The sequence below is a fragment of the Leptonychotes weddellii genome, chromosome 2 (genome assembly GCF_054177405.1).
Source record: "Leptonychotes weddellii isolate Sample4059 chromosome 2, ASM5417740v2, whole genome shotgun sequence".
In the NCBI taxonomy this organism is placed as follows: Eukaryota; Metazoa; Chordata; class Mammalia; order Carnivora; family Phocidae; genus Leptonychotes; species Leptonychotes weddellii.
The window spans coordinates 148,530,985-148,554,324 of record NC_138370.1 but is presented as its reverse complement, the minus strand read 5'-3'; the positions used below and the strand labels follow the sequence as shown (position 1 = coordinate 148,554,324).

At 37.7% G+C, this 23,340-nt stretch overlaps 1 long non-coding RNA gene across 4 annotated transcripts in view; it reads left to right on the top strand.

Moving 5' to 3' along the window:
- LOC145720285 (uncharacterized) overlaps positions 1-23,340 on the top strand; it is a 39,598-nt gene that overhangs the window by 6,229 nt on the left and 10,029 nt on the right. For all 4 annotated transcript variants that reach the window (XR_014143205.1, XR_014143204.1, XR_014143202.1 and 1 more), the window contains 2 exons: positions 2,238-2,306; positions 8,106-8,185. This is a non-coding gene — a long non-coding RNA (uncharacterized LOC145720285). The remainder of the gene's footprint in view (positions 1-2,237; positions 2,307-8,105; positions 8,186-23,340) is intronic.

Sequence of the window (23,340 nt, the reverse complement as noted above, 5' to 3'; positions counted from 1 at the left end):
TACATGTCTTTCTCTGTTTGACTTATTTCGCTCAACATAATACCCTCCAGTTCCATCCACGTCGTTGCAAATGGCAAGATCTCATTCCTTTTGATGGCTGCATAATATTCCATTGTATATATATACCACATCTTCTTTATCCATTCATCTGTCGATGGACATCTTGGCTCTTTCCACAGTTTGGCTATTGTGGACATTGAAAAGCTTAACTCTTTTAATAGAGAAGATTCAGCTTGCTTGCTTGCTTGCTTTTCTTTTTTCTTCTTCTTTCTTTTTTTTTTTTTAAGATTTTATTTATTTATTTGACAGAGAGAGACACAGCGAGAGAGGGAACACAAGCAGGGGGAGTAGGAGAGGGAGAAGCTGGCTTCCCGATGTGGGGCTCAATCCCAGGACCCTGGGATCATGCAGACGCTTAACCGACTGAGCCACCCAGGCACCCTCTTTTTTTTTTTTTAATAAGACTCTATTTTGGGGACACCTGGGTGGCTCAGTCAGTTAAGTGTCTGCCTTCAGCTCAGGTCATGATCACAGGGATGGAATCCTGCATCAGGCTCCTTGATTAAAATGGAGCCTGCTTCTCCCTCTGCCTAACACTCCCCCTGCTTGTGCATGAGCTCTTTCTCTCTCTCTCTGACAAATAAATAAGTAAAATCTTTAAAAAAAAACAAGATTTTACTTTTAAGTAATCTCTACACCCAGTGTGGGGCTTGAACGTACAACCCCAAGATCAAGAGTTGCATGCTCTACTGACTGACCCAACCAGACACCCCAAGGTTCAGCTTTTTGAAGCAAAAATTGAATAAAGACAACATGAGAAATTATTCTGACAAAAAGAATCTTTGTTTTCTAGACAGATTATTTTAATATGTAAAGAAAAACATTTTATAATTTCCTATTAAGAGCAGGCCAGTAGTCTAAGAAAATTGTCCTTTTAACAGAGAGAAAACTAAATTCTAATTTAGTACTAGCTTACTTTTCATATTGAAATTCATTCACTTAATTAAATTCATTTCAATCTTAGCCAGTCCTGGCCATGCATAAAATTTCTTTCTAAAGATTCCTTTTCCACAAACCTTCTACAATTTTTCAGATTTTATGTTTTTCCCTCTTTCCCATTTTGAAATTGCCATTCTCTCTTAGGACAAAATTACTTTCTTTTCTCTTAACAAAAATCCATTTCTCTTCCTCATACCTCTTTTATTGAAAACACACACACATACATACACACAGATACACACACATACACAAGAAAACGCACATTCTACTTTACTTGCATCCCTAGATATTTACCCTATTATTTCTAGGAAGTTTAATTACATATATTGGAAATTTTTTTACAAGAGGTAACATTTTAAAAATGTTTTAATTCCAGTATAGTTAACATTCAGTGTTATATTAGGTTCAGGTGTATAATATAGTGATTCAATAATTCTACATATTACTCAGTGCTCATCATAATAAGTGTACTCTTTAATCCCAATCACCTATTTCACCCATCCCCCCACCGGCCTCCCCTCTGGTAACCAACAGTTTGTTCTCTATATTTAAGAGTCTGTTTTGGGGGCCCCTGGGTGGCACAGTTGGTTAAGTGTCCAACTCTTGGTTTCCACTCGATTCATGATCTCAAGGTCATGAGATTGGGCCGCACATCGGGCTCCACACTCAACACAGAGTCTACTAAAATTTCTCCCTCCCTCTCCCTCTGCCTCTCCCCTCGCTTGCTGTCTCTCTAAAATAAATCTTTTAAAAAAAAGTCTTTTTTTTTTAGTTTGTCTCTTTTTTTCTTTGTTCATTTGTTTCATTTCTTAAATTCCACATATGAGTGAAATAATGGTATTTGTCTCTCCATGTCATTGCAAATGGCAAGATTTCATTCTTTTCCATGGCTAATATTCCACTGTGTGTGTGTATGTATATATATAATCTCTTTTTTATCCATTCATCTATTGATGGACACTTGGGTTGCTTCCATATCCTGGCTATTGTAAATAATGCTGCTATAAACATAGGGGTGCATATATCTTTTCGAATTAGTGTTTTCATATTCTTTGGGTAAATACCCAGTAGTGGAATTACTGAGTCATATGGTAGTTCTATCTTTAATTTTCTGAGAAACCACCGTTCTGTTTTCCGCAATGGCTGCACCAGTTAGCATTCCCACCAACAGTGCATGAGTTTTCCTTTTTCTCCTCATCCCTGCTAACACCTGTTACTTCTTGTATTTTTGATTTCAGCCATCCTGAGAGAATTGCAGTGATACCTCATTGTAGCTTTGATTTGCATTTCCCTGGTGATGAGTGATGGTGAGCATCTTTTCATTTATCTGTTGGCTAATTGTATGTCTTCTTTGGAGAAATATTTGTTCATGTCTTCTGCCCATTTTTTAATTGGATTATTTTTTGGGGGGGTGTTGAGTTGTATAAATTATTTATTTATTTTGCATACTAACCCTTCATCAGATACATCATTTGCAGATATCTTCTCCCATTCAGTAGGTTGTCCTTTAGTTTTGTTGATTGTTTCTTTTTGTTGTGCAGAGTTTTTATTTTGATGTCATCCCAATATTTTATTTTTGTTTTTATTTTTCTTGCCTCAGGAGACAGATCTAGAAAAATGTTGCTTCAGCTGATGTCAGAGAAATTACTGCCTGTACTGTCTTCTAGGATTCTTGTAGTTTCAGGTCTCACATTAAAGTCCTTAATCCATTTTGAATTTATTTTTGTGTTTGGTGTAAGAAAGTGGTCCAGTTTCATTCTTTTGCATGCAGCTGCCCAGTTTTCTCAACACCATGTGTTAAAGAGACTGTCTTTTTTCCTATTGCATATTTTTGCCTTCTTTGTTAAAGATTAATTGACCATATATTCATGGGTTATTTCTGGGCTATTTTGTTCTATTGATTTATGTGTCTACTTTTGTGCCAGTATCATACTGTTTTGATTATTATAGCTTTGTAATGTATCTTGAAATCTGGGATTGTGATACCTCCAGTTTTGTTTTTCTTTTTCAAGATTGATATGGCTATTCAGGGTCTTTTGTAGTTCCATACAAATTTTAGGATTGTTTGTTCTAGTTCTGTGAAAAATGCTATTGGTATTTTGATAGGGATTACATTAAACCTGTAGATTGTTCAATCCATGAGCATGGAATATCTTTCTATTTGTGTCATTTTTTTTTTAAGATTTTATTTATTTATTTGAGAGAGAGAGAATGAAAGAGAGAGAGAGCACATGAGAGGGGGAAGGGTCAGAGGGAGAAGCAGATTCCCTACTGAGCAGGGAGCCTGATGTGGGACTCGATCCAGGGACTCTAGGATCATGACCTGAGCTGAAGGCAGTTGCTTAACCAACTGAGCCACCCAGGTGCCCTATTTGTGTCATTTTGAATTTCTTCAGTGTTTTGTAGTTTTCAGAGTACAGGTCTTTCACCTCTTTGTTTAAATTTATTCCTGGGTATTTTATTATTTTTAGATACAATTATAAATGGGATTGTTTTCTTAATTTTCTTTCTGCTGCTTCCTTATTAATATATAGAAATGCAACAGATTCTGTACATTGATTTTGTATCCTGCAACCTTACTGAATTTCTTTATCAGTTCTCATAGTTTTTGGGTGGAGTCTTCAGGGTTTTGTATATATAGTATCATGTCATCTGCAAATAGTGAACAGTTTTACTTCTTCCTTACCAATTTGGATAACTTTTTTTTTTTTTCTTGTCTGATTGCTGTGGCTAGGACTTCCAGTACTATGTTGAATAAAAGGGGTGAGAGTGGACAGCCTCGTCTTGTTCCTGAACTTAGGGCAAAAGTTCTCAGTTGTTCACCTTTGAGTATGATGTTAGCTGTAGGTTTTTCATTTATGGCCTTTATTATGTTGAAGTATGTTCCTTCTAAACCTACTTTGTTGAAGGTTTTTATCATGAACAGATGAGGTACTTTGTAAAATGCTTTTTCTGTATCAATTGAAATGATCATATATTTTTTATCCTTTCTCTTGTTGATGTGATGTATCACATTGATTGCAAATATTGAACCAAACTTGCATCCCAGGAATAAATCCCATTTGATCATGGTGAATGATTTTTTTAATGTATTACTGATTCAGTTTGCTAATATTTTGTTGAGGATATTTGCATCTATGTTCATTAGAGATATTGGCCCGTAGTTCTCTTTTTTTGTAGTGTCTTGATCTTGTTTTGGTATCAGGGTAATGTTGGCTTCATAGAATGAATTTGGAAGCTTTCCTTCTTCTATTTTATGGAATAATTTGAGAAGAATAGCTTTAACTCTTATTATTTAAATGTTAGGTAGAATACATATATTAGAATTTTTTTAACCCTTAAAAACCTGCATTTTTAGTGAAAATAAAGAATTGAACAATTATGAACTGCCTTTTGTATTAGCATTCTGTGGCCTGGCAAGTTTATGATTACTTTTTATAATTTTTGGAAACATATGCTTTCTCATAGTAAATTTCTCAGCATGGCACAAAACATGTTTATGAATACATCCAAATATCTTTAGTTCCTGTGTAAAAGGAAGCAAAAAGTGGGTAAACCTATGTTCAGTAATTAATATTTAAGTATTTTATCTTAGTTGGAAATGATCTGGATATTTAATGAATTTAACTCATTCTTTAACTTAACCTAGCAAAATTTAAGGCTTCAGGTTACCAAAAATATTTGGGGGAAACTATTTAAAAATTTCACCTAAGGGGCACCTGAGTGGCTCAGTTGGTTGAGTGTCCAATTCTTGGTTTTGATTCAGGTCATGATCTTAGGGTCTTGGCATCAAGCCCTGTGTTGGCTCTGCACTGAGCATGGAGTCTGCTTGAGATTCTCTCCCTCACCCTCTGCTCCTCCCTCCGCTCACAAGTGCAGACGCGCGCTTGTGAGCACTCTCTCTCTCTAAAATAAATAAATAAAATCTTTAAAAGAAGAAGTTCATCTAAAACTTTTTTATCCTACTTATATCTATTTAATTTACTTGTTCTTAACAATTATGCTTAGCCTATCCACACAAACTTCTTGAGATATTAGACAGTCAGCCATCACACCAACCTCTTTTTCTTGCAGACAAATTTTGTAAGAGCTAACATGAACTCATTTGATCTTTAGTAACCCTAGATAGAATAAAAGTATTATATTTAATGCAGCTAACCCTAAATATGTATCTATTTTAACTAAACTAAGCAACTTAAACTGGCTTCAGTATATTTTCCCAGATCATAAGAACCTGAAAAGCATTTGGGTTAATTTTTATTCTATTTCTGAAAATTTTTAGGAATACTTAATTTATATAAACAGATTTCTTTAAGCCAATTAAATGAGTTCTTTTACAGATTAATTTTAGTATACCATCTGGAGGTAGGAAAATGCCACATATTTATAACACATGTGTATATATAGACATACAAATAGACAGAAACAGAGATGTTATAGCTTCCGTTTTAAAATTACTGCCATGAATCAGGTACAATAATATAAAACTCACTAGTTATAAGAAGAGTTGGGTATAAGTCATATTTCTGGTAGATGGAATAAATTTATGCTACCTGCTCAGATGGTTAAAGCTTTTTTAAAACCAATATTTCTGGAGAAGACACTTAAAGCCTTTTTCATTTGTCTAAGTTTCAAATGAGCTTTCCCTCTTTCATTCTTCTTCTGATAAAAATTACTTCCCTCAAGTTTGTACTTTATAGAAATGGCCTAGATAAGTTAACATTTACATCACACAAAGACATAGAAAAAGAATACATGCTTCCCCAAGAAGGACTTTGGCTTTGTGAGGCCAGTATTTATAAACCTTTTGACATAAATTGGGGAGATTTGGAAATCCGTAAAAAGGAGTAGGTAAATTTTGAACTGCTTCTAGAGAGGTATTTGTAGTTTCCCAAAGATTTGTAAGATAAGGACAGTTGCTCTCAATTCTTCAAAGAATTAGGTTGCAGCCTAAATGACATCCTAGGTCAATTCACCCATCCAACTAGTTATCTTTGATTTGCTTCACCATTCAATCTTGGGCCACTTTACCTTAGGGGGAAAAGGCTCTACCATTGCGTCTGTCAGCCCCTGAACATCGATCTTCAGCTGATCATTGTAGGAAGGCCTAGGAGAAATTCTGGTCATCTGCTTCCTCTGTCAATGGCAGCAGCGGCGGCGTGGAGGGGTTCCTCAGGGAACTGTCTGGTTTGTTTTAACTACAGTATAACTATGGGTGGGAAGAACGCCCCTTAGCAGATAATCAAGGTCCCTGTGAGTAGAGTTGTGAACGGCCACTGATCTTTCTAACTCTTCTCTAAATTCGGTAGGAACTTTTGAAAATGGAGATAAAGTGGGGCTTTATAATTTAAAAGATCTGATGCTGTCCAGAGGACATGGATTCTTTGTAGTGGGGGTCCAGGATACATCCACAAAGGACATTGCATAGGAAGGTCTGAAGCTGGCAGAACCAGATTACAGAGCACTGGAAAGTAGAAATTGTGAGAAACAGCAAAGTGAGCCCTGTCTCAGATGCTTCTACTAAATTCAATTTCTGGCTTTCAGCATTTACATGAGTACCTATATATACCCTGGGCCTGAAGATTAGGTTGAAGTGCTCTCTGCAAATCTTGTAGGGAGAGGGAAGTTAAAACAGGCAGATGGGGCCAGATTTTAAGAAGGGGAATTTACACTGGATGTGGACATTATTTTTTGTTCTAATTTCTGTTCTTTCATCTTGTTAAGGGAGTCTCTAAGCCTAGCTGTAATACTCCTTTGTGTCGTCTCTTTAATTTGGTCTTTCCATCAGTACTGATAATACAATTGTTTAGAATGAGAGCTCTCTAAAATTTTTTTCTTTCAAAAATAGCCAAGGGGAGCCTGGGTGGCTCAGTCCTTAGGCGTCTGCCTTCAGCTCAGGTCACAATCCCGGGGTCCTGGGATCAAGCCCTGCATTGGGCTCCCTGCTCAGAGGGAAGCCTGCTTCTCCCTCTCCCACTCCCCCTGCTTGTGTCCCCTCTCTCGCTGTGTCTCTCTCTCTGTCAAATAAATAAATAAAATCTTAAAAACAAACAAACACACAAACAAACAAAAACAAAAATAGCCAATTCAGAGGATTCATCATCTGGCCATTGACAAATAGAATCTTCATCTCAATAGTGACTTAAACCAATATGCCTTTTTACAGCTCAACCAAGAACGTAAGAGGCATTTCAAAGGGCAGTGCAAAAGATACAGCCCTCACAGGATCCAGGAAGTTCAGTCCCAGAGTTAGCCTAAGAAAGCAGAGGCATTCATTGTCACAGGTGGTAAGAATGGTAGAGTGAAAACAGTATCTCCGGTTTTCCACAAAAAACAGATACTGTTTTTCCACAAAAAACAGTATCATCCAGAGATGCCACTGGTCACAGACTTGCTATCTGTGACACAGGCAGATGCTACTGGAATGGGACTTTTCTAGCACTACCAAGGCAATGAAGCTTGAGATGACAAAGGCGCCTTATGGACTAGACTCCTTATAACACAATCTTCTGAGAGCTGGCATAGTCGGACAAAGGGAATCCTGCCTCACACTGGACCCAATTCAGCTCAGGTCAGACCCAGTATGGTTTTTCATATTGGATCCACAGCCTATTTGGTTGTCTGCAAGATACATATTGGTACATGCATCCTGTAATTGTTGGAGACCAGACAGAATATTCTCATTCATCATAAAGCCAAGCTCTCAGGACATGGAACATGATGACAGAAACAAAAGAAAATAATGACCATCTCTGGGAGGAAAGGGATCAATAGAAATCAAGATTACTCATACCAAATCTTTACCAGAGTCACTACACCCAAGGAACTTAGTTCACACAAGTATTTTCTCCTGCTAGTCTATGTTTAGAAAAAGAAAAGAACACCTGGCTGGCTCAGTTAGAGGAGCATGCGACTCTTGATCTCAGGGTTATGAGTTTGAGCCCCACGTTGCGTGTAGAGATTACTTAAAATAAAATCTTAAAAAAAAAAAAAAAGAAAGAAAGAAAGAAAAGGACTCTTGTCACTCTTGATTCCAACAGATCCTTCAGGCAGAGATTTGGGAGACTGACATGTAAGGACTCTTACCTTCTGCTGGCTTTTTTCAGGGATCCTAGGATTTCTCAGTTGCAGCAGCGCCAGAGTGAGCAACGTCTAGCCGGTGGAAGTCCCTTTATGATTGCCAACTGTAAGAGTGGAAAAATTTCTCCTTCTTCTCTTTTAGGTTCTTCAGCGGGTCTGATAATCAAATTGACATAAGACAGATTAACAGGACAAAAAGAAGTTAAATTTTCTATGTGCCAGAGCCCCAAAGATCTGAGACTCAAGGGCCTGTCACGGAGTTGAGGCTTACATGCCATCCTCAGCTGAGGAATGGGATAGTGGCCTGGGGCTTCAAAGGGGAGGAGGGTAATTCACAGGACGATAAGAGAAGCCTGTTTGGTAATTAACTGTCGTCCTGCCACACAGATAAGTCTTCCAGACAAAAAGTTGTCTCTGGCAATAGCTGTCTTTCTGGGCCAGGCCCCCTATGGAAATTCTTTTAGATAGTTAAGGGAGAGGTAGAAGTTTGTCTTGGGTCTGTTGGGTCTTGATTGACTTCAGCTCAAAATTACCCACATGACAAAGTGGCACATTCTGGGGTGGCATATTCTACTCTCCTTCAAAGGCTTTCTCAGTCCTTGTGTGCTTATAGGAAATTATAACCATTTTGGGGTGCTCTGTCTATAAGCCATAGAGGCACCATGGTTGAGGCAGTGGTTACCTCACCTTACTTGCCATATTACACCCTTGAGAAAGATCTAGAGAAGTGCTACTCAGAGTACAGTGTACACTGTGGGCTACAGTTCTTTTTTTTTTAATTTAAATTCCAATTAGTTAACATATAGTGTAGTATTGGTTTTAGGAGTAGAATTTAGTGATTCATCACTTACATATAACACCCAGTGCTCATCCCAACAAGTGCCCTCCTTGATACCCTTCACCCATTTAGCCCATCCCCCCACCCACCTCCCCTCCAGCAACCTGTTTGTTTTCTATATTTAAGAGTCTCGTATGGTTTACCTCCCTTAGAGTTAGTTCTTGAACTAGTATTACCTGTGTCCAGATAATCATAGAAATTGAGAACAAGCATTTAGAAACTTCTATAGCAGTTTGACAGAATAATGTGTCTGTTGAATTTAATAATAAAAATGTCAGCTTGTATTTTGCTGTCTGTTTTTTTTTAAAGATTTTCTTTATTTATTTGAGAGAGAGAGAGAGTGAAAGCAGCGAGAGGGGGAGGGGAAGGGAACACAGTGGGGGACAGAGGGAGAGGTAGAAGCAGATTCCCTGCTGAGCAAGGAGCCTGATGCAGGGTTCGATCCCAGGACCCCAGGATCATGACCTGAGCTGAAGGCAGATGCTTAACTGACTGAACCACCCAGGCTCCCCTGGAGAGAATTCTTAAGATTTAAAAAAGAGTCAAATTCTTCATGACACTGAATTTCCAGTGGTCTTGGATATGATATCAAAAGCACAGACAAAATGGCAAAAATAGACAAATGGGACTACATCAAACTAAAACTGTTGTACATCAAAAGACAGAGTCAAAAGAGTGAAAAGGCAACCTACCAAATGGGAGATAATATTTGTAAATCATATACCTGAATTATCTGACCAGGGATTAATATCCTGAATGTATAAAGAACTCCTACAACTCAACAACAAAAATATCAAATAACCCAATTAAAAAATGGGCAAAGGATTTGACTAGACATTTCTTCAAAGGTGATGTACAAATGGCCAATACACATATGAAAAGATTATTGGCATCACTAATCATTAGGGAAAAGCAAATCAAAACCACATTGAGATATTACCTCACACCCATTAGGATGGTCACTATTAAAAAAAAAACCAAAAAACAAAAAACAAAACCCAGGAAATAACAAGTATTAGCAAGGACATGGAGAAAATGGAACCTGTTGGTGGGAGTGTAAAATGGTGCAACCGCTGTGGAAAACAGTATGATGCTTTCTCAGAAAATTAAAAATAGAACTACCATATAATCTAGCAATGCCACTTCTGGGTATACATCCAAAAGAATTGGATACAAGATCTCAAAGAGATATTTTTCACACCCATGTTCATTGCAACATTATTCACAATAACAGGGAAGTAGAAGAAGCCTAAATGTACATCAACAGATGTATGTATAAAGAAAATGTGGTATAAATATATACATAGTGAAATACTGTTCAGTCTTAAAAAGGGAGGAAATCCTGTCACATGCTGGAACATGGATGAACCTTGAAGACATTATGCTAAGTGAAATGAGCTAGTCACAAAAAGATAAATATTGTATGATTCTTTTTTTTTAAAGATTTTATTTATTATTTGACAGAGAGGGAGAGAGCACAAGCAGGGGGAGCAGTAGAGGGAGAGGGAGAAGCAGACTCCCTGCTGAGCAGGGAGCTGGAGGTGGGACTCGATTCCAGGACCCTGGGATCATGACCTGAGCCAAAGGCAGATGCTTCAACAACTGAGCCACCCAGGAACCACATGCTGTATGATTCTTTTTTTTTTTTTTTTAAGATTTTATTTATTTATTTGACAGATACACAGTGAGAGAGAGAACACAAGCAGGGGCAGAGGGAGAGGGAGAAGCAGGCTTCCCGCGGAGCAGGGAGCCCGATGCGGGGCTCGATCCCAGGACCCCGGGATCATGACCTGAACCAAAGGCAGACGCTTAACGACTGAGCCACCCAGGCGCCCCTGCTGTATGATTCTTATATAAGATATCTGAAGTAGCCAAATTCATAGAAACAGAAGGCAAAAGGTGGTTACTAGGGCTGAGGGGAGGGGATGAGGGAAGTTGTTGTTTAATAGGTATAAAGCTGGCTTGTCTTTTATCTCCTTTATATTAGTTATTTTTGCTGCATAAAAAATTATCACAAACTTATAGTTTAAAACAACACACATTTATTATCTCACATTTTACATCAGTCAGGAGTCTGGCTTGGGTTCACTAGGTCCTCCGGTCAGGGTCTCACCAGGCAGAAATCAACGTGTTACATTGATACAATGGCTACAATCTCATCTGAGACTTAGGGTCCTGGGGACTTAGGGTCCTCTTTGAAGCTCACTGTGGCTGTCCATAGAATTTAGGTCCTTGTGGTTTGTGATTAAAGTTGCGTTTCTTGCTTGCTATTAACTGAGGACTGTTCTTATTTCCTAGAGGCTGCTCTCAGGTCCTTGCCACATGGCACCCTATCATAAAATGACAGTTTGCTTTTTCTTCAAGGGACCAGGAAAACAACCGTCTGACAGTTCACCTTCTTTTAAAGGGCTCAGTTGATTAGGGCAGGCCCATCCAAGATAATCTCCTTTTTTATTAATTCAAAGTCCAATTTGGTTATCTAATCATAGGAATGATACTCCATCATATTCGCTGGGCTCACATATACAAGGCATATACATTAAAGGGCAGGAATCTTTGGGACAATCTTAGAAATCTTACCGAGGGCGCCTGGGTGGCTCAGTCGGTTAAGCGTCTGCTTTCAGCTCAGGTCATGATCCCAGAGTCCTGGGATCGAGCCCCACATCAGGCTCCCTGCTCAGCGGGGAGTCTGCTTCTCCCTCTCCCTCTGCCTGCCGCTCTGCCTACTTGTGCTCTCTATCTCTCTGTCAAATAAATAAATAAAATCTTTAAAAAAAAAAAAGCATTCTTACCGAAACTTCTTCCTTTTATTGAAAGTCATCAAATACCAAGCAGGACTTGTGGCATAAAATAACCTTGGAGTGGAGAAAAAAAATTGTGTGATGATGTTTCTCTCTTTAATTGGACATAATGATAATAAGGTAGTTTATTCTCATTATTTATTCAAGTTTTGCTGGAGGAGAAATAAAAGGAAATAGGTTGGTTTGGCCCACTTAAAAATTAAGTAAGTGTTATGTTATTTATTTGTTCTCATTTCAAGTATTACATGTATTTTTAAATGTTTTCTATAAGCAGGGAAACACTTTTTAAACTTAAAAAATATTTTTTGTTGGATTAGTTTATGATTTCACATATAAATAAACTATATCCTTCTCCATGTTTAGTTAATGATATTTCTGAAATATGACACATTGCTAAAATAATATTCTTTCCAGTATTTATTTATTTATAAAAGATTTAATTTATTTATTTGTCAGAATAAGAGAGAGGGAGCACAGGCAGGGGGAGCGGCAGGCAAAGGGAGAAGCAGGCTCTCTGCTAAGCAAGGAGCCCGATGTGGGACTCAATCCCAGGACTCTGGGATCATGACCTGAGCTGAAGGCAGACCCTTAACCGACTGAACCACCCAGGCATCCCTCTTTCTCGTATTTAAACCATATTTTCTAACAAATAAAAATTGGTACTCAAAACAATTTATATCCTTTGCAGATATATTCTTTTTAGAAATATTCTTTTATTTCCAAAAGTCAGAAATTTATACATTTTAAGTTTTGTTTAAAGTACCTACTATATGAGAAAAATCCATCTCTAATGTTTCTTATTCTATAGTTGCAATGTGTCCTGCAAAATGTTACTATTTCAACATGATGGAAAAAATACTAAAATAAAGATGGGACTAGATTGGGAATTTTTAAAACCATTTTGTTTCAGAAATTTTATATTAAAATGGATGAAGAAGTAAAGATTTAATGCCACAAAAGGCAATATGGAAAATTCAAAATTTTCCTTAACCCTTTCATGGCACACGTTATGTCACATATATTTAAGAGAAACTTATAAAGTAATAATAATAGTAATGACCATGCAACACAATATTCTATTGGAAAGAGTATTGGCTTTTTAAGAAAAACCATGTTTTTTTGAAATATCATTCACATAACCATAAAATTCACCTATATCAAGTATACAATTAGTATAGTATAGCATATCCACAGAGTTGTGCAACCATCACCATAATCTAAGTTTGGAACATTTTCATGTTCTAAAAAAGAAACTCCTTTTTTTAAAAAAAGTTTTATTTATTTAAGTAATCTCTACACCCCACCTAGGGCTCACACTCATGACCCCAAGATTAAGAGTCACCTGCTATTCTGACTGAGCCAGGCAGGCTCAGTTTCAGGCTCAGTTTCTAAAAAAGAAACTCCTTACCCATTAACAGTCACTCCCTATTCCACCCTTCCTTAGTCCTAGGCGACCACTAATCTACATTCTGTCTCTACAGATATGCCTATCTATTTTTTTTTAAAGATTTTATTTATTTATTTGAGAGAGAGAGAGAATGAGAGACAGAGCACATGAGAGGGGGGAGGGTCAGAGGGAGAAGCAGACTCCCTGCCGAGCAGGGAGCCCGATGTGGGACTCGATCCTGGGACTCCAGGATCATGACCTGAGCTGAAGGCATTCGCTTAACCAACTGATATGCCTATCTATACTTTACATATAAATGGAATTATATAATATGTGGCCTTTTGTGTCTATCTTCTTTTACTTAGCATAATGTTTTCAAGGTTCATCTACGTTGTAGCATGAATCAATATTTCATTCCCTGTTATGGCCAGGTTTCGTGGTTCCATTGTATGGATTTACAAGATTTTATCTATCCATTCATTACTTGATGGACATTGGCTTGTTTCCATTTTTTGTCTATTATTACTAATGCTGCTATGAATGTTCATGCATACATTTTTGAGAGGACAAATTGTGTTTTCAATTCTCTTGGGTATATACCTGGGAGTGAAATTGCTGGATCATATGGTAACTCTATGTTTAACTTTTTGAGGAACTGCCAGATTATTTTATGAAGAACTGCACTATTTTACATTTGCAACAGCAATGTATGAGGGTTCCAATTTCCCTACATGCTTTCCAACACTTTTTATTGTCCATATTTTTTATTGTAGCCATCTTAGTGGGTATGGAGATTAATGGCTTTTAAGTCAATCAGAATAATATGTCCAGGGCACCTGGGTGGCTCAGTTGGTAGACTCTTGTTTGTTTGTTTGTTTGTTTAAACAATATGTCCAAAATGCAAATACAACCAACTCACTCCCATTCAATGGTCTCCATTATTTTTTCCAGAATAAATTACAAAGTTGTAATATAACATAGGTGGCCTTCCATGTTGCTATCCCTACCTCCCTATCTCTTTAGCCTCCTGTTCTGCCTCTCCCCTTCTTTGCATTTTATACTCTGGCCATACTGAATTGCTTGAAGTTTTCTGCATGCACTTTGCTACCTCTAACCTCTGAAACTTTGTTTGGGCATTTCTCTCTGCCTCTATTCCCTGCCACTCAACTTTTCTTTGCCCAATTTATATACATGCTTTGAGATTCTACTCAGGTTTTCCTTTCTCATGAGCTCTTCTCTAAATTCCCAGATGTTATTACTTTTTTCTACTAGGTATTAACTTATTAATACAACTATCCTATGACACAGGAACTATTATTATCCTAATTTTATACATAAGGAAACTGTCCATTAGAAAGAATGAGAAACAGAGATGTTAAGTAACTTGCCAAAAGTTATACAGTAAGGGAGTGACACAGATCAAATTAAATTTCATTCTTCTAGGCTCTCATAGCAGCCTTGCACACATGGGTTCTTTATCTCATTGCTTTTATATTATCTCCCTAATATGCCCTTAATTCAATCATTCATTCATTTAACTATTCATTCTCTAAGTATTTATTTATAGTTTAACATATGTCAGGCACTATGGCAGGTGCTAGGAACACAGTGTTGACAAATTAGATTCTATATGGGGCCTCACTGAACTTAGGGTGTAGTGGGGTATACAAATAATTTGATTAAATGGGTGTGTGCTATGGTAGCAAGTAGCAGGGAGACATAATCAGTAGTTAAGGAAGCCTGGAAAAATTATTTTGAACTGAGAAGGATAAGGATCATGAGAAGTTAGTGAGGTAAATATCTTATGATGTTTGGCTTAGAGATGATGGGTAGCATGTCATATTATATCTTTTTTAATCCCCCAAATTTAGTGGCCTAAGAAACAGATTAAACTATTATCTCCTCATAGTTTCTGTGGTCAGGAATTTGGAAGTGACTTAATTAGGTGGTTGTGGCTCAGGGTCTCTCACAAAGTTGTCATCAAGATATTGACTGGGGCTGCAGTCATCTGTACTTTTAACAAAGTTTGACTGGAAGATCTGTGAGATCCTCCACACAGCAATGGGCAGGAGCCTCAGTTCCTCACCACAAGGGTCTTTCTCCAGCGCTGCTTGAGTATTTTTGAAATATGACAACTTTCCCAAGAGCATGTGATCCTAGAGAGAGAACAAGGAGACCACAATGTCTTTCATGACTTAGTCTTGGAAGTCATGCAACATCACTTCTACAAACATTCTATTCATTAGAAGTGAGTCACTAAGTCTATCCCATATTTAAGGAGAAGAGAATTAGGTTACAACTATTTGAAAGGAGGAGTATCAAAGATTACATAAACATATTTTAAAACCTCCACACATGTTTGGAGAAATGACAAAAAAAAGTTTAGCATGGTTAGAATTAGAGTAAAAGGAGAGTAATGATGGTTGAAGAGAAGATTAATGACCCATGACATTGGAAAAATGAGCTGGGCCCAGAGTTCTTATTGCTTTATTAATCTTAGTGATTTAGTTTTTATTTTAAGGGCAGTGGGAAGCCATTGAAGAGTTTTTATTTGTTTAAACAGCTTTATTGAGATATAATTCATAAACCTTATAATTAGGAACACCTGGATGGCTCAGTCGGTTAGGCATCTGCCTTCGGCTCAGGTCATGATCCCAGGGATCATGGGGAGCCTGCTTCTCCCTCTGCCTGCTGCTTCCCCTGCTTGTGCTCTCTCTCTCTCTGACAAATAAATAAAATATTTTTTTAAATCTTAAAAAAATAAACCATATAATTATTCATAAACCATATACATCATCCATTTAAAATGTTCAATTCAATGGCTTTTAGTATATTCACAGAATTGTGCATCTATCACCACAATCAAATTTAGGACATTTTCATTACTCCCAAAAGAAACCTGTACCCCTTAGTTGCTATCCCTCATCCCACTTGTCTCTATGCAACTGCTAATCTACTTTTTGTCTCTATAGATTTGCCTATTCTGGGAATCATATAATATGGAATCATATAATATGTGGTCCTTTGTGACTGGCTTCTTTCACTTACCATGATTTCAAGTTTCATCCATGTTGCACCATGTGTCAGTACTTCATTTCTTTTTATGGCTGAATAATACTCCATTGCTTGTATATAGCACATTTGGTCTATCAGTTGATAGACATTAGGGTTGTTTCCACTTTTGGGCTATTATGAATAATGTCGCTATAAGCATTCACATTCAAGATTTTGTGTGAACATGTTTTCATTCTCTTGGGTATATACCCAGGAGTGGAATTGCTGGGTCATATGATAACCATATGTTTAATTTTTTGAGAACCTGTAGACTGTTTTCCAATTAGGTGCATCATTTTACATTCCTGCTAGCAATGTATGAGGGTTTCCAATTTCGTGAATTCACATCCTTGCTAACACTTGTTATTGTTCATCTTTTTGATGACAGCCATCCTGGTGGGTGTGATGTGGCATCTCATTATATTTTTAATTTGCATTTCTGTTTTAAAATGTGGGTTTTGTTATTATTCAAATATGGCAAGGTCAACAGACCAGATTGCCATTAAAAAGATAGCTGTCATACCACAGATCACAAGAGGAGGGGTTACACCAAGCCCTGCCTGAGGATGCCAAAAGGGGAGGCACCGGGTTAGGTCAGGAGGAGGGTGGAATGTGGGCAAGAGCTTTTATTGCGGTTTCTATGGGAAGAACACAGGTGAGGCAGGTAAGCAGGGTTAGAATTGGCTAGGCTGAATAATTTCCACAGGCTCTGCAGTGGCGTAGGAGCTGCTCCTAGTTGCCTGGTACCTGGCCTTGGGGTAATTAGGGTAGGGAAATACTAGTCTGGAGTGTAAGAGCCTGATAAGGGAGTGGTTGGGGGTATGGGCTCTGGATTGGTTGGTTTGCATATAAAAAGCATATGCAGGCAAGTCCCTTAACTATCTAAGGGTGGATAGCCCTGGGAGGGACAGGTGCTTCAGCATCAGCAAGACCCCCCAAAAATGTCAAAGCCTCAAAACACATGGTTAATAAAATTCCACTGATGGCTAATGATGTTGAGTATCTTTTCATGTGCTTATTGGCCATTTGTATATCTTCTTTGGAGAGGTGTCTGCTCAGATCCTTTGCCCATTTTTAAATTAGGTTATTTTTCTTTTTATTATTGAGTTGCAATAATTCTTTATACATACTAGCTACAGGTCCCTTATCTGATATATGATTTGCAAAAAAATTCTATTCTGTGGATTGTTTTTTCATTTTCTTGATGTTATCTTTTGAAGCACAAAAGGGAGAGGTTTTTTTTTTTTAGATTTTTAAAATTTTTATTTATTAATTTGAGAGAGAGAGAGAGAGAGCAAGAGGAAGGAGGAGAGGCAGAGGGAAAGGGAGAAGCAGACTCCCCGCTAAGCAGGGAGCCCGATGCAGGACTCGATCCCAGGACCCTGGGATCATGACCTGAGCCGAAGGCAGCCGCTTAACTGACTGAGCCACCCAGGCACCCCTAAGGGCTTTTTTTTTTCTTTTTTTTTAAGGGAGAGTTTTAATAGGAAAGTGACCTAACCAGATTTACATTTTAGGAAGAATACTCTACAGGACAGCTAATTGTGTGTGGGTGAGCAAAGGGTGTAATACAGAAAAATCATGAAGGAAGCCCAGGAATCTTTGGCTTGGAAACTTTAGGACACATTGCAAGTGTAATTAAAGGAACACTAGAGATGGATTTTCCTCATTAGCTGGTACTTTAAACAAATTTAAATATATACATTTCTAACTTCTGGAGCTGAAAGAAATGCAATCTAAATGGAACATAAAAATAGTTAATTATTTTTTATTGAGAGAAACCAGGAGGTGATGTTTAGATGTAAGGAGTTCATTGCTACAAGAAAAATAAGTGTTTTCCTGGTCTGGAATAATTATAAAGGAAATTTCTATTTGATTTTAGACAAGTATGATTCAAATACTAGAAGGTCTGTCATTTTCAGCAATAAGTATCACATTTCAGAATTACTACTGAACAAAATATGAAACTCAATATGAAAAATGATTAATTCATTTATATCTGAAGTCTTAAACTAAATAAAGGGAAAGAGAGTGTTAAAAAGTGTCTGAGGGGACACATAGGTGGCTTAGTTGGCGAAGCATCTGCCTTTGGCTCAGGTCATGATCCTAGGGTCCTGGGATTGAGTCTCGCGTTGGGCTTCCTGCTTAGGGAGCTTCTCCCTCTCCCTCTGCCTGCCGCTCCCCCTGCTTGTGCTCTCTCTCTCTCTCTCTGACAAACAAATGAATAAAATCTTTAAAAAAATAAAAATAAAAAGTTTGAAAATAGGCTTATTAAAAAAAGAAAATAGGTTTATTGAGGAAAATCAGGTCTGATGACAGGTTAATAACTGAACATGTTATGTCTGAAGTTCCTCTGAGATATTCAAGTATGGATTGGCTCAAAGGCCTTTGGATATATGATTCTGGTGCCTGCTGGAAATATCTAAGTTGTAGTTCTAGATTTTGGAGTCATTTTCATACAGATGGTAACTAAAAAACGTTGGCTATATTGAGATAATTCAGGGAACTGGACAGTAAGAATGGAAGGAGGTGCTGAAAAGAATCAGGGAAGCATCACCGCTGAAGGCATAAAAAGAGGAACTTGGAAAGAACAAGAGGATTAGCCAGAGATGTAGCAGGAAAATGGGGAGAGTGTCTACCCTAGGTGTCAAGGGAAGAGAGAGCTGGACAGTGTGAAATATTTTTTTGAGAGGTCAAGCAAAATTTTGTGTGCTGAATATAGGAATACAGAGATTAGAAGTGATCTTAGTAAGAGTAATTTTGGGGGAGCAGTAAAGATGGAAGTCTGTGCAATGAGTTCAAGAATGAATATAAGTGGAGAGAATGTAGATAGTGAATATAGAACTATTCAACTGCCTTCAGTCCTAAGGATTGTAGTGGAATGAGAATGTGGGATGAGAGAACAGTGTTTTTCATTTAGGAGAGGGCTTCGGTGTTTAAATGCTGATAAGAGGAAGGCATTAAAAAGATATTTAAAAATATATTTAGTGCCATTTCATTACTTGTTTTGTTGTTTCTGGAGATTTTCTCTGTTCCCTTCCTGTTTTTGTCACTTTTGGTCTTTCCTTTCTACTCAGAGTCCCTCCCCTTTACTATTTCTTACAGGGCTGGTTTAGTGATCATAAACTCCTTTAGTTTTTGTGTGTCTGGGAAAATCTTTCTCTCTTCTGAGTGGCGACGTACACCTGAAACTAATATTACTAAGTAATATGTTAACTAACTGGAATTTAAATAAAAACTTTAAAAAAGATGAAATCTACTTACACTTTAATAAATGAAGATGTTAGTTGAAAAAAGATATTAAAAATACAAGTGAACAGTATATGGACCAGATACTGTAAGACTAAAGACAAAAAACCTACACAAATACTGTGCTGAGTAAATCTGTTTCTCACATTGGTATGAGTTAACATTTATAATTACTTTATGTGTATATTAGGATTGAACATATGAGTAAATATATTGTAGATAATGAGAGCCAGGTTTCTCATTATTGGAGGAAGAAGAAATTACAAATAAAGGAAGAGAAAAGGCTAGAATAAACTTTGTGATCTGGAATCAATGGTATCATAAAAAACTCATGGATAGAGCGCCTGGGTGGCTCAGATGGTTAAGCGTCTGCCTTCGGCTCAGGTCATGATCCCGGGGTCCTGGGATCAAGTCCCGCATCGGGTTCCCTGCTAGGCGGGGAGCCTGCTTCTCCCTCTTCCTCTGCCTCTCTCTCTCTCTCTCTGACTCTCATGAATAAATTAAAAAAAAAAACTCATGGATATAGATATATATATATATATATATATAAATAGGTGTGCATAAGTGCATTAATATACATGCATGTAATTCCTTAGCTCTGTTCACTAAGAGGGCCTCTGTTCATTAAGATACCCTAGTAGCAATTAGCACATCTAGCACCCAGATTGGTTCCTAAATGCCATTCTTTAATAAAGGGAACCAGGGGGGCTCCTTGGAGAAGTTGTTGATTCCAAGGAGCCTGGAATAGCTTCTGGCACAAGAAAATAAGGAAGTGCTTAAAAAAGGAAGTGAACATGTCAAAAGGATACAGAAACTAGCCTGAAGGAGCTCCCAATGGCTGGAGTTGAACAATTTGAGAAACAAAACAATGATAATATTGAATTATAACCCATAGAATAAAATAAATATCCGTAAGTCCATACTGACATAAATATAATTACGCAAATAAGTTAGGGAGAAGGCATAACTATTCCTCACAGGAGAATTCCAATTTGTAAGTGTAGAATGAATAAGGGAAATATACAATTTCTCTTAGGCAAACACAACAGTAATAATTGTTGCAGGCAAGATCCACTGATGCATGTTAGAATCAATGAGTAACATTTTGAGGAGAAAGAGGATTTTTGCATAGTCTCAAAGTACCTCAAGATTTTTATCGATACAAAGGAAAAAATAGTAATTTTACTACCTGGTAGATGTCAGCTTAACTAAATGATCAAGATTAATACCATCAGTAGTAAGATGTATTGACATCATGTAACCCCTGATATGATGCATTGAGAACACAGTATCACTTCTAGGTATTTTTGCCAAAAATGTGTAACTTCAATCTAATTATTAGAAAATATCAGAGAAACCAAATTGATAGACATTCTACAAAACGACTGCCAATACTCATCAAAAGTGTCAAGGTCATGAAAGACAAGAAAAAATTGAGTAACTGTCATAGTCTGGAGGAGACAGAGGAAACCCAATAACTAAATACAGTATGGGATCCTGGATTGGATCCTGGGACAGAAAAAAAAAAAAAAACAAAGGCAAAAACCAGTAATATCTCAATAATGTCTATAGTTTAGTTAATGGTATTATATGTTCACTTTCTGTTTTTGAACATCATACTATGGTTATGCAAATTGTGAATATTAGAAAAAGCTTGGGTGAAGGGTATACATGAACTCTGCACTATTTTTGTAATTTTTCTGTAAGTCTAAAACTATTTCAGAACAAAAAGTTAAAAAAAAAAAAAGAATAAAAGTGAGGGGTGGGATCTAGAGCACAGGGTAAAAAGTACTCCTGCTTAGGAGGAGGTATGCCTCTCCCATGGAACCAAGAGGGCTGGTGAAAAATATGAGTGGTCATGGAGGTAGGTTTACTGAATTGATGTCAGGAAACTGGTGGAGTTCTTCAAGGAAAAACCAGGGCTGTCCCCTCAATGTCCACCACAGGGCTTGTCATAGAGTAGGGATACAACAAATGTTTATTGAACTGAACAGGCTTGGATTTGAGTCATGATTATATGATTTCTAGGTATGACCTTAGGCAAGTTCTTTACTCTCTGTGCCTTCATTTTCTCTGAAAATGGGGATTATAATCCCAGTTGTTGAGTTAGAAATTAATATATATTTACCAAAATCTATTTCCTTTTCTTCCTGGGCACACAGCTAGATAATGCTTCAGCCTCCAATTATGTTAGATACCTACTGACTCACACATCACTGGCTTTCAATATATATTTAATGAAAGATTATAACTATTAAAATGTTCCATTATAAACTTTGTTGTGGGGCCACCTGGGTGGCTCAGCCGGTTAAGGGTCTGCCATCAGCTCAGGTCATGATCTCAAGGTCCTGGGATCGAGCCCCGTGTCAGGCTCCCTGCTCGCAGGGAAACTACTTCTCCCTCTCCTCCCTGCTCATGCTCTCTCTCGCTCTCTCTCTCTCTCAAATAAATAAATAAAATCTTAAAAAAAAAAGCAAAAACCCAAACTTTGTTGTATTACCAGTTACTCTTTATCTTGATCCAAGATGGTATCTTGTCTGGCCATCGAGGTGGTAAAGGCCAAATGAAAATTTAATGGATAATTTGTTGTAAAGAATATGATTTTTTACACAGATCTAACTGATAATGATTAATTCTTCCCTAAGTATGAGCCATGGAAAAAAGCCATGTATTCTTAATCCTCTGACATTGGATAGAACTGGAAGGAAATAACAATTGTGGAAAAAATTTAGAGTATTTCTTCCTTTTTTTTTCCTCACCACTCACCTAATTTGAGGACACACTTTTTTTTTTAAAGATTTTATTTATTTATTTATTTGACAGAGCGAGACACAGCAAGAGAGGGAACACAAGCAGAGGGAGTGGGAGAGGGAGAAGCAGGCTTCCCGCCAAGCAGGGAGCCCGAATGGGGGCTTGATCCCAGGACCCTGGGATCATGACTTGAGCCAAAGGCAGACACTTAAAGACTGAGCCAACCAGGCGCCCCTAGCACACAGTATTATTAGAAACAGTATGAAGGCAGAGGGGTATGTTGTGATTAGAGAATGGGAAAAATGAATTGCAGCTAACAAAAACTTGCTGACCGCTGAGGTGGGGTCCTCTGGGGTTGTAATACCTTAGATTAAGCCATCAGTGGTTTAGATTTTGAACCTCGATTTTTCTGGTTCAGTTAACATGGTCACATCACTTAGATGAATTAAACGAATCCACGGATTCTCATGCCAAACAATTTCTTGTGAGAATAATATGTAAATCAGAATGCTAATTTACTAATTTATGATGATACATGAAACCAAAGAGCAGATTGTATGTTTTATCAGCTGCTTGATGCACTTTCTTTGTAGGAAAATCTATATGGAAAGCCATATAGTTATAATCAGAAAGTTTTCTGATAAACAGGAATCTGGAGCAAGAAGAGTTAGATGTGTAATCTTAAAGGCCGGGATTATCACATTATGATAACTGAACACAACCATTTCAATGGTAAGGACAGACTTGCTAAGGGAGGGTTGCTTTTTCTCTACTGATATTTTTTTTTATTGTGGATTGAGCTAGGATGTATAACTCCTAGCTTCTCACTATCCCTTTACCCATCCCAGGGAAGAGAGAGTGATATCTGATTGGTAAATTTGGGAAGAATGACCTAGGCATCTTGCCTCATTTCCTCTCTTTTTCTTGAGTAAGGCTGCTCTCAGAGAGCACACACTTTTTTCAGGATTTAAGACTTACTCGGGGGTGCCTGGGTGGCTCAGTCGGTTGAGCGACTGCCTTCGGCTCAGGTCATGATCCCAGGGTCCTGGGATCGAGTCCCACATCGGGCTCCCTGCTCTGCGGGGAGCCTGCTTCTCCCTCTCCCACTCCCCCTGCTTGTGTTCCCTCTCTCGCTGTGTCTCTCTCTGTCAAATAAATAAATAAAATCTTAAAAAAAAAAA